This window comes from Necator americanus, chromosome II (genome assembly GCF_031761385.1).
Source record: "Necator americanus strain Aroian chromosome II, whole genome shotgun sequence".
NCBI lineage: Eukaryota > Metazoa > Nematoda > Chromadorea > Rhabditida > Ancylostomatidae > Necator > Necator americanus.
In genome coordinates, this window is record NC_087372.1 from 34,827,137 (window position 1) to 34,839,674 (window position 12,538).

Below are 12,538 nucleotides of genomic sequence, written 5' to 3' on the forward strand. Positions count from 1 at the left end.
CCCAACAATTCGTTGTCATTGCTCTGATTCCTTCGGTATTCCGAAAAAAGGCGTGTGAAAATGTTTGCTTTGATCCCGTCTCTGCTACGATGCAACCACAATACAACTGATATAAATAAAAATAATGAGCAGAAACTGTTCCATTCAGATTGTAGAATTGTAGACGTTGTGCGGATCGCTCACGTCCTATTGATTGTAATAAGTCCCATCGTTGGGGGGATGGATTACATAAGGCTGTTTCACACGTCTTTTTCTGGATTACTGGAGGAGATTGAGCATGATCTAACTAGTACTATTAGATCTTTTTTGATTGCTAAGAACATTTGGTCATTTAGTGGCAGAAAAGAAGGCCTGTCCACTCTTTATGACATCTAAATTGGAGACAGAAAAGTATGAATACTGTATGTGAATTTGGAGAAATATATGCATAAAATTATATCCCCGCATGAACAACGAAAATTTTGAGAACCAGGCAAAAAAAAGAAGGTTTTGATGAATGAAATTAATACAACTATGGCATACGAGAACATTCAGGAATTATGAATGAAATAAATGTGAAGAAATGTGAAAACCATCCTAACAAGTGTATCAATTATTATAATTATTATTAATTATCATTTTTATTAATTATTATTTATTATGATACTTAACAGATTGTATTTTGATTATTTATTATTATTTGACTACATTATTATATTGTTTATGAATAAAATCAATGAATCAATGACAATTAAGAAATAATCGAAAAAATGGAAACTAAATAAAATTCATGTATAATTTTGAATTAATACCATGAATTAATTAAATATTATTCGTGACTATTCGTTAATTCATTCATTTATTTTATTTTCATTCATTTATTCACTACTATTAGGATTGAAAGGTTGTTCGAGGCTTCTTCCATCACTATAATGCAAATTGCCCTCTTTCGTTTGCTTTCTGGATTTTTTCTCAGATTTAATTCAGAATTTTCATTGATTCACCAGTTTTTCACTAATTTTTGTTTTTAATTCCTATTTCTTTTTGATTTTTTTCTAAATAGAATTTAATTCAAAATAGAAGCGAGTTTTCTACAACTTGATAACAATGAATGTCAGAATTTTTTTTACGAAACCAATTATACATCAAGAAGTAAAAAATCATAAAATAATAAAAAATGAAAATTTTAAACTAAACAAAATTTATGTATTATTATGAATTAATATTATAAACTACTTAAAATTCTAAAAAAACACGGTTTCCTCTACTTTGATTTCTGCAAAATATTGTTATTATTATTTTGACTTAAGCGTTTATAGCTATTCAAGTCTTTCAAAAATCCACGTCAAAGCTTACGGATGTATACTTTTAGGAAAAAAGAAAATTATGAAAAGAACACTTCAAATAAATATAAATAAGTAAATAAACACGTAAATAAACACCAAAGATTCTATTAAGAAGCTCAGTTGAAGCTGTAGAGCATTGCAGGGGAAATGGAGCATTTTCGTAGCCGGCTATTAGGTATTACCTCATCACTCCAGACCGGAAACCATCATAGGTGGGTAGATCCACGACCACATTTTGTTCTAACGCCGACAACAAAAGAATTCAGTGCTCAAGTCGGGAAATATGAAAAATTCAGTGAAGTGCTATTAACGAAATCAGATGCTAATTTCGAATATATGTGGCGAAATGACATGAAAAAAAGCCTGCGGTGTAGCCATAGCTTTTCTGCATGAAAGAAGGAAATGTAGGAATCCAGGATTTCAAAGACAGCTGTTTTCGACATCTCCTAATCGTATAAAACTCTGATTGAAGCGACACAACACACCACAACAATCGTGAAAGCCAATGACTCCCGATACATGTGATACAAAGAAAGCTCCATGGACAACAAATAACTCTTCAGATTTGGAAGAGCGAAGAAAAACACAGTACAGAACAGTTGCTTGGCCAAATTTTGGCAAAATTGATATGACAATTCAATCGCTATTAACCATACTTTAAAAAAGGCAAAGTTGCCAAGAAAAATTATTCCGAAGTAAGTAATAGATCGCGAACCACGAGATTTGCGATGTTGGGATCTCTTCGAGAAAAGATAGGGTTGGGTAGGGTACGAGTATGAGAGTGATAACGCTCGATTCCTCCTCGATTTCCTCGTTCTGAAAAACAGCGTGGGAAAGTGTCTTTTTGCACGAATTTTCCTACATAGCACCTCCTGACACACCTGACTCATACACACGCCGCATTCGCGATCGAGCGAATAAGAATCAATGAGGTCTCTTTACCAGCCTATTCTTGTAAAACCAATGAAGAGGATGTTGAGGAAACCAGAGCAAAGGTGGCGCGTCATAAGACACTTCGTAGGAAAAATAGTGGCAGAAGTCTGTTTCCCACGCTGCTTTTCAGGACCATTAGAGAGAATTGGGTGTGGTCACGCTAGCACACTTAATCTTTACCTTAGGTCTATCTTTTCCTGAAGTGATCTTAACATAGGAAATAAAAAAAAGACACATACTCATGTTGAATTGCATATCAAATTTTGTATCATGATGATCACGAGCTCATTTTCCAATGAGAACACCACCTGAACAATCGAAACGTGCCGTAAAATCCTGACGAAAAATTTCTTACCAAAAATCCGCCACTACTATATTGCTGTTACGACTTCTCGAGACCTCATTTCTGCTATAACCTATAGAAATCACAGCTGGCCGGTCACTCATGCAACAGGGTCCCACAAGTCACTAACAGATGGTGAGCCATAATGATCTTCCACACTTTAAAGCGATATAAAAATTAGAAGAATCCGTACAGAAAAGAATCGAATATATTTCTGAGAAATACATAAAATGCCATTATATTTATTGAATTTTAAAAATTACTTCTGAAAGATAGCGGACGTCGTTGTCAATACATCATGCTGAAGACGATTCCGGAAGTTCTTCATCACTTTTAGCGTTAGTGCCGGAGGAATGGCGTCCATCTTACGCTGGATCCTATCCTACAAATCCTCAGGCGGTTGAGGACTATATTTGAAAATATTATCCATTAGTCATCCCAAAGGAGAAAAATCAATATGTGCATAAATCTGGTGACTTTGTTGGCGTCTCCTCTTGAAGGAAAAACGCCCGGGAAAAATTTCTCATAAAATCACTAGCGAGCGTCGTCTTGTGAAAGCTCTCTCTCTCTCTCTCTCTCTCTCTCTCTCTCTCTCTCTCTCTCTCTCTCTCTCTCTCTCTCTCTCTCTCTCTCTCTCTCTTTCTCTCTCTCTCTCTTTCTCTCTCTTTCTCTCTTTCTCTCTCTTTCTCTCTCTTTCTCTCTCTCTCTTTCTCTCTCTCTCTCTCTCTGAAATCATGCTCCGAATCCAGGAATTGAAGACCTTCCATGAGGGCAGAAAGGTCGTCAACATTTCAGCGTGTCGTTCAGCAGTCACATTTCTTGTTGCACCATGTTCCTCAAAAAAGCCTTTTTTTATTCCGCCTTGGTGGTGCACTAGCAATTCCGCTGATTTCAATTTTAAGACCCATCGCACCAATTTGATGGTGATGGGGCCCTATTCACCCCATCTTTCTGCCGTCTTAATTCATCTTCGTCTCATTCCATCCCATCTTACTACTCTCTTTTTGTGAATGCATAATCTGACGCTGCGACGGGACCCATTCTACACCATCTTTACGCTTTTCAGCGCTGAAAGGAGCGCGTGCGTGACACGTGGGACCCGTCCCATTCCATCTTAGTACTGCTTGTGTAACTGTCTCAATAAAAAGCCGATAACACAAATTTTCAAAATTCAATAAATAAAATGACATTTCATGTACTTTTAAGAATGTATACAGTTTTTTCTGCGTAGGCTGTTTTGATCTTTATAGCGAGTTTAAAAAATAAATAAAAAGATAAAATAAGCTAGAAATAGTTTAAAATATAAATATAAATATATAAGTTCAAATAAAATATAAGTATTTAAAATATATCATTATGCCCCACCGTATATAAAACATTTTTCTGGCTGTTTCTAGTGGTTGCGTACATTTTGCTAGAGGTAACGTTCGTTCTCAGCATGGAGTTTTTTCCAAGTAATTCCCAAAGACCGGAAGGAAACTCGTGACGAAATGGGGAACAGGATATTCTGAATGGTGCCCCGATCCACGTACTCGTTCGAAAGTTCGCGCTTTTGAGGGTTTTGGCCTACGTGGGGGCATCATTACTAGTTACTACTAGTGGCACAACTCTAGCAATCGCTAACCTCACAGCGATACGGTAGCCAAGGTAAGCCGACATGAGCTGAGGTGAGCGGTCTGCTTCTCTGACGTAGTTTTTCGGCTTCCTCTTTGTTAGATCATAGGTGGCGGAGTGAAAAAGCGAGGTTGCGGGGGTTTCTGCCGATGAGGAGGTGCAGATCAGGAAGTTTCTCTCCAATTTTCCAGAACTTTTTGGAAAAAAACCGACGACCCCGAAACGAAAGCAGTAATAAGTGATAAATGATCGATAGAAGTTACGATACGATCCTTCGAGTCTGAGATCGTAGCGCGCAAAACACAAGAAACTTTTTGGATAACTGCCAAAAGACCAGAAATCAACAGAAAGAATGAGTGTGTATTGCGATCCGAGAACGAATAAGTCAAATATAAGGATATGTGCAGGTTTTGATCTACGGGGCGTGCCGTGACTCATACTTATGGTTTGAGGTGGTCTGTTACGTTATCAGTTTCAGTAAATAAGGCAGATGAGGTAAAACACTACCCGATTTGTCGTTTTTGAGTTCAGCAATCGTCTGAATTTTCTTCTGTACGGTGATGAGAGGATAAATCACTGATTATTTTAATTTTAATTTTTTTTTAGCTTCTGACGAAGGCGATTACCGCTGAAAACGTTAGCTGCTAATAAAGATCGGTACAGAGTTTGGTTACAGCTCGAGCAAATCAATAAAAAGCGATCGATAACAATTTAGGTTGCTGCTGCTCAGAAAAGAAGTGCTCGGCTACCGAAGAAGCGCTGATGTTCGGTGTACGGATCGAGCTCTGAGGAGGTGGTTTTGTTATGATCGTCACTCATTCATACCCTCGCATACTTTCCTCAATACAAACCTCTTCCTTGCATAAGAAATTGTTTACGTTCGTTACCTTAGGCCTAAATTGAAAAAAAAGAGTTACTATTGAGGTTAGGAAGCAAATAGAGGTGCTTGAATGCGATTTCCTGACTATTCTGCTATGCGTCGCTTCCCCCACAACCTTCGTATACGCATCAAAAATCTTTCATAGTTTCTCAGGAGCGAAGTTTTCTAGGGACCCGTCAGACGAGAACCACAATTTTTAAAGGGACACGTCGAGCAACACGATCATTCCGGGAAATTTCCAAAAATTAACGCTACATGGGGAGTGTGCACCCGAAACAACACTCCACGTAAGAAAAAACGCCTGGAAAACATGGAATCCTAGGGAAAAGGACATTAAGAGGCAGATAATGAAATTTACCAGTTAGGCATTCGATTGCACAAAGACATTTAAGACGTTCTGGCAGCGATTAACAAAATCCCAGTGACGTCATTCGCTCTCAATTTGTCATCTGATCTTAATATTTTTTGAAGAATTATGTTGCATCAATTAACAAATTAATTGAGGAATGGAATATTCAGGAAGTTCGCGTATTCATTTAAAATTTGTTTACTTTATCTTATTTTATTATTATTATTATTATTCACTATTACTATTCCATTTTATCTTATTGTTTATAATATTCACATCCTCTTATATTTATATCATTTATTCATTTATAATTATTTTCATGTTTATTTCTACTTGCATTTGTTTTTTATTTATATTTCTGTTTATTTTACTGCTCTTCTCCGTGGTTCACGTGAAAAACTAACGAAATCTTTAAAAAAATTACGGCTGATTCCAGTGAATTTATAAATGTTATGATTCAGGATCTTTTCCGCCTCCCCCCACCTCCTGGTTCGAGCAATAACTGATGGCTAGAATTTTCACGTTGGAAATTTTAATATAGAGATGAGTTATTTTATTATTTTATTAATTAATTATTAAAAATTTTATAATTTAATTATTTTTATTTATTTTTATTATTTTTATCGTTACTTATTTATTATGTTATTATTACTATTTTTGGCTACAAAACAGAGGAAAATAAATATATACTAGTTAAGTTAAATAACTGATGGCGAGAATTTTCACTTTCGAAATTTTAATGAAGAGTTGAATAATTTTCATTATTTTATTAATTAATTATTGAAAATTTTATAATTAAATTATTTTTATTGTTATTTATTAATTTAATTTGTTATTATTATTATTATTAGCTACAAAACAGAAGAAAATAAATAAATACTAGCTAAGAAAAACTGATACATAGTGAAATTGTGGTTGAAGGAGTCATCACCAAGTGCTGGAAAGGAGTAGAAATTAAGTTCATTTCATCCAGAAAGCTAAGCCAAACGACGACGTCAAGCTGATATCCGCCTGCCGAAACTAAACCAAGCCTTCGTGAGAAAATTGTCGAGGGCTATCGTATTAAAAACAACGTTAATGAAAAGAATAACGCCTGAAAAACCCTGAGAAAAAGAAAAATATTCTCAGATTTATCAAGATTTATCATTGAGGATTCGAGGGCCCGATGAGGTGGAAACCCTTATAAAAAAAACCACGTAGCGATTGATTGCTCTTTCCATTGTGGAGTTACAGTAAGAAGACTAACAGCCTCGTTTAAAGTAAAAATATGAGAGTCTGGATCAGATTTATGATCCTACACTATAACCAAGGAGCGCCTGTTAATGACGTTTAATAGAAAGAAAAAGAGAAATAGAAAGAAAGTTCTTAGTGAGCAGTGAGAGAGATAATTATTCCGAATAATAGCATATTTAACTTGCACAAAGCAATTCTGGATCTTTTTTCTTTCACCAATGCGGTCATTGCGGTGAGTTTCTGCAAAATTTTCATTACTCAAAGTTCATCATCCACCTACATATGCCCCTTTTTTGCGATTTTTCAAGTCGGCTACGGATGAGGTTAGGGGGAAATTCTCCGCCATTTATTTCCTCTTCCTAACTATATCCATACCCATTCGTATGAGGTCTCTGAAAGGATCGGGTGAGAATTTCACTAAAACGGGAAGATCAGCTCTGATCCTTCCGAGGTAGTCTCGGTGAATACGCGAATCTACTCCATCCATTCTACCCATTAATTCACCTGGATCGAAGCAATGGGACCCATTTCTGCTCCTCGCTCGTTCTCGTAAAAATTCTCAGCGCGCCAATCCTAGTATGAGATTTTTTCTTTAGGGCTGAAAAATTTATTAGGCTATCTTGGCGCCGGAATGTAACTAGATAAATCCACAGAATAGGATAAATCAAGCAAATCAGTAAGATAAATCCACAGAATGGGATAAATCAAGCAAATCAATAAATCACGGATGAATCCAATCCTATCGCGAGAGATGCACAGAATAAATGGTCCTAATGGACCAATCGCAGGGAATTATGTTGAAGACGTCATTGAATTGCTGAATTCTTTAAAGACCAAAAAAATACGAGGATGAAACATCGTAGATATTTTAGAAAAAAAAAGAAAGAAAATCTTTCGTCAAGCTGTTCGCGTTTCCTCTACGTTTCTATGAAAAATGAAGTGAATAACAATAATCCATGCAATAAACAATCATAATAAATAATAAAAAAATAATAACATAAAAACAATAATAAATAACAAGCAAGAATACATAAATATTTGCAACGGTAATATTAATTTCCGTTGAAAAAAGACAGCTAGCAACAAAACGTCATAGTAAAACGTGTGAAAAAAACAAAAATTCTCGGAAAAAATATGCCTTTCTTCTTTTTTTTGCCTTCTTTTCCTGCTCTTCTCAACTATATGTGAATTTTGATGCGGTTTTGATGTCACTGAGTACATTTACTATATTTATTATTATTTACTACATTTATAATTGATCAAGAGATATTTTTCTGTCAAAAAAAAAACTTGCTGCTCATACTTTTGGTAGGACGCAATTTTGGTGCTTAGATGTCTGATTTTCATCAGTTGGTCGTATTTACATGAAATTTCGATGGATCATAGCAACTGGACGAGAAATGTATCGATTAAAGGCAGCGTATCATCGCGTATTGCGGTAGACCCTAAGCCCCAGGAAACCCAGCATGGCTCCGCTCAAATTCCCCCTGACATTCGTCTAAAAAAACGGCGTGAAAAAACGGTGTTTTTCTTTACGAGATAAAGTGGAACGCACCCCATCCTTGTCTGGAACGCGCCGCGTCCACGAGCGAGCGGTCGACGATCAATGATGTCTCCTAGCTCGTCTATTCGAGTAAAACCAATAAATACGCTACTGAGGGCGCCGGAACAAGTACTAAATGGGACATGTTCCTCGCGTCTCGCAGGAGAAAACGCTATTCAGGCGCTTTTTTTTACGAGGATCAGTTGAGCGTAACCACGCTCGTTTCCGTGATCTACAAACCCAAGTATACGAGTTCGAGTCCGTGGTTTCCTTACTATGTACTCAATCTCGTGATACGTTGCCTTCAACCGACTACCATAATAAAGGATAAAGTGCAAGACGTTAATAAATCCCTATGGGGATGCGCCTACGTTCAACATCAACTCAGACTTCGTTTGAGGTTTACGAACTCCCTACAATGACTTGCGGAGGCTAGCCGATGTGTCAAGTCAGTGTTTTTATCCTCCCACAGAAGTCTGGTATCAAGTTATCGACCTCGGAAAGATAAAAGAATTGGTTGGCACTGGAGCGGTTTTCAACCATCGATCGATCGTGCGGTCACAGCGGCACCTCTTACAGACTGCGCAACACTGCTCCTACTACCGTAAAGGGGCACAAACAGCATGACGGAGTGCAGGAATCCTTAGAGAGCAACCGCACAAAAAACGGTACAAAACGGACTCTTCACTAGGTTCACTAGGTGTAGCAGAATTTTCTGGCTACAGTAATCAACGTTGGAACTGCGGGATGGTGATCTAAATCGTTACATTATCGCCGAATAGAGAAAAAAGTGCGGTAGCAAACGCTATCCCGCAAGGCAGAAAGGTTTTCAATAGGACCAGAAGTAGAATTTCTTGCCATGCTTTCAAATCCCTCGAAAAGCACTTTTCCAGCAACTACCATCCAGACCATCCTCACTATTTAGAGTATACATCAGAGGAATTCAATCCTGAAAATGGTAAAAAACGCGAGCGCAATTTATCTACGATCTCTGTAAAATATGTACTATAGATAACTCATTTGTTGGATCTTGTGGAGTTTAGTAAAATTGAAAATCTTCCCGGCAACTTTTTTTCCAATCAAAACCGCTTTTTCGATGGAAATAAACGTTTTGGAACTAAAATATCTAGGAAAAAGAATTCAATGAAAATATATAAAATGAAACTTTTATGTTACATACTTTAAGTTTTATATGGGGTTAGGTAGAAGCAATGGAGGAGGAATAATTTCTTCAAGAAGCCTCATTTTATAAAGTTTTTCTATTCATGGGATGTGTATCGACAGCACCCAGTGAAAATTTAGTTAGCACTCCCCGGCTTTCCTCTTTTCCTCACAGACAAAGCACATTTAACGAGAGAGAAAGAGGTTCTTTAGCATTCAGTCGCACACATACACGAAAAAATGCAGCAAAACAATTTTTTTCTAACCTCCTCTCTTGTCCTCTCTTTTTTCTTGTCTTCTTTTTGTCCATTTTTTTCGTCACTAGCTTCAAAAATGTGCCCGAACTTTTCGAAAATATCCCTTGCTGTCACGGATATGACTTTAGTGTCTTGATGAGGAGAGTTATTATCCAGAAATTCGCACGGATGCTTCCAAAAATAAAACGGATAGAAGCTAAATCTCATCGTGAAGCGACTGAAGAAATTTCGGGTAGTATCGATTTCGAATTGGATGATACTCCAAGAAGTTTCTGGAAATTATTTGGGCCAGGCAAAGGAATATGGTGCTATATTTTATGGAAAAGATCCAGAAAAATCGTCTCCACGAATCTTGCCATCTTTTCTAAGCTAAATATCCGGGTTTTTTCTGCTCGATGAGAAAATCACACAGACTGCAGCCATACACGTTGGCTTTTGTGTGTCATCTTCTCAGGACCCCCAAATCACAATTTTCGGCGTTTCCTTGGGGAATAGGGGCGAAAAAGAAGGGAGGAAAGAGGAAACAACAATTTCTACGTTTTTTCTCACTGTATAGGTGTACATTTAGCGTATTAATTCATATTTTTACTCTATAATATCAAAATTTGGAGTAGCAGTTCGTTTTTTTCTGGAAAAGCATGAATACTGTACGAAAAGAATAAGAAACAAGCAGACTAGAAGTAGAATTACCTCAGTCATGGATTCCGTACGAAAAAATCAACAAGAAATTAGCAAAAATTAAGCTTAGCTCTGGAATGCACGCGGATAATGCTCGAAGCACGTTCGGATTCACATCATAATGTGTGGTCAGGGTGGGAAACACACGCGCACAAACATACGAGCACAATTGGGCGGGTCCTGAAACGAACAGGTGTTACATAGTTCAGTTAGACGCTAGAATCGTAACGCCGAATGTTCGCCGAACGACTTTGCAGTGGTTTTCTTTTTCTGTTCTTTCTTCTTTTTTTGCTGTCTTCGCCAATTCGTAATGCACATAAATAAATTACACTGCAATGCTGCAACGGCACTTACCGGATCCCCGCCCGAGGCGTGGTACTTACGGACATCCGACGGATAAAGGATAAAAAGTACACGCGGTGTCGGTGAATTCTTACAGGGAAACGCGTACGCGTTTGACGTCAACTCAGACGTCTTCTAAGGTTTCAGGAACGTCCGAGGATGCAGCCTTAGAACCGACCGACCGGCGAGGCGAATCGATGCGTTAAGTTAGTGTTTTTTTATCCATCCAGACCGAGTCGGTACTAATTTATTGACCCCCGGAGGGATGAAAGACATCTTTGACACCGGTGCGGTCTCGAACCAAGAATCGATCGTACAGTTATAGCCTAACCACTTACCGACTGCGCTACATCCGCCCCCTCCGATGGAATGTGTGTGTAGGGGGAAAAAACGCAAAGAATTGAGAAATACGATAGCAATTTGTCGCTTTGTCTGATCCATTCGTAATCTGTCGTGCAGCTGACGCACACCAATTAATGTGATCGAGAAAGATCGAGAAAATTCTGACGCAAGGGATCGATGAGATAGATGTATTTGAGTGTGCGGTAGAGATTTCTAGGATTTTTGATTTTCGCAAAGGGACATTTTCAAAAAAAAGATTTCTTCACAGAAAAATAGATTTGCTAGAGTTGTTTTTTTTAAGTATGTCAACTTGAATCTGACACCTTATTTTTTCGGGAAAAAGAAAGAGAAAAAGAGGAAAAATTAAGGAAAAATTATTAGGGGACGGGTGAAAACGATTCTTGTACCGTCTAAGTGAAAAATTAAGTTTATTAAATTTTCTCAGCTCTCGTAATATATTTTCTCAGTTGTTAAGTAACTAATATAATAAATAATAGAGGAAGTTAAAATTAAATTAAATTAATTGTAAATAATAGAGAAAATTCCTTAATTTCATGGTTTTGTATCCATAAATTGTTAGATTCCTTGAGTTCAATTTAATAATGCACCCGAATAGATCCGCTTAAACATTCCATTACCAATTAAAAGAATACAATTTCTCCTGAGAGAAGAGCTAGAATTTTTTGATATCTTTTTTTCAGGATTTTCTTTTGATATTTGAAGAATTTTTCGGAGAAGAAACATATTTTAGAATGTAGAATTTTGTATGTTAAAAGTATGTTACTGTTGTGAAGGGAAAATAAACAGCTTTTAGAATTTGAAATAAAGTTTGTAAGCGGAGCCGAGGCAGCATATGTATGTTCGATGTAAAAATATGTATAGAGGTGCAGCGAATGCACCAACCGACTATAAATGCATAAAGAAGTGAGTATAAACTGCGGACGATACTCCTCATTCATATGAAATTGACTTTCGTCGATGGTGTCCAGGTGGCTGACGTAAGGGAATTTTTCCCCTCTGGATTATGTATGGATTTTACGATCAGATAGATGCCTTGTGTACACTGTATAATGTACTTTATGGATGTTTTCCAAAACATATGTATGGTTATGGACGCGGCTGCGTTGAAAGAATTTATGCGAAAAATTTCTGGTTTTTTTTTCATTGTGGATTCAATTGAACTGCGCAAAACATCTCTAAAATAAAGTTATTTTTAGAGCCCGTGGATGCGCAAAACAAAATTAGGTAAATCAAACAAAAATAAACAAAATAAATAAACAATGAACAACAGAAAGAGTAATTTTTGGATAATATGGATGGGTAGATTGCTAATTCTTGAAAAAGTTTGTATCAACGCTACTTTCCTTAACATTCTACTTTAATAATTTTTTTAGAACGCTTTACTTAATTGTAAACAAGCTACTTGCAAAGAAACAGCAAACTGTAGCGGAAGACATCCAATAGATAAGAAGAAGAGAAGAATAAGTAAAAAGAATGAAAAGAAAACAGAAGATAGAAAAAACAACGGGCGAGCCTCA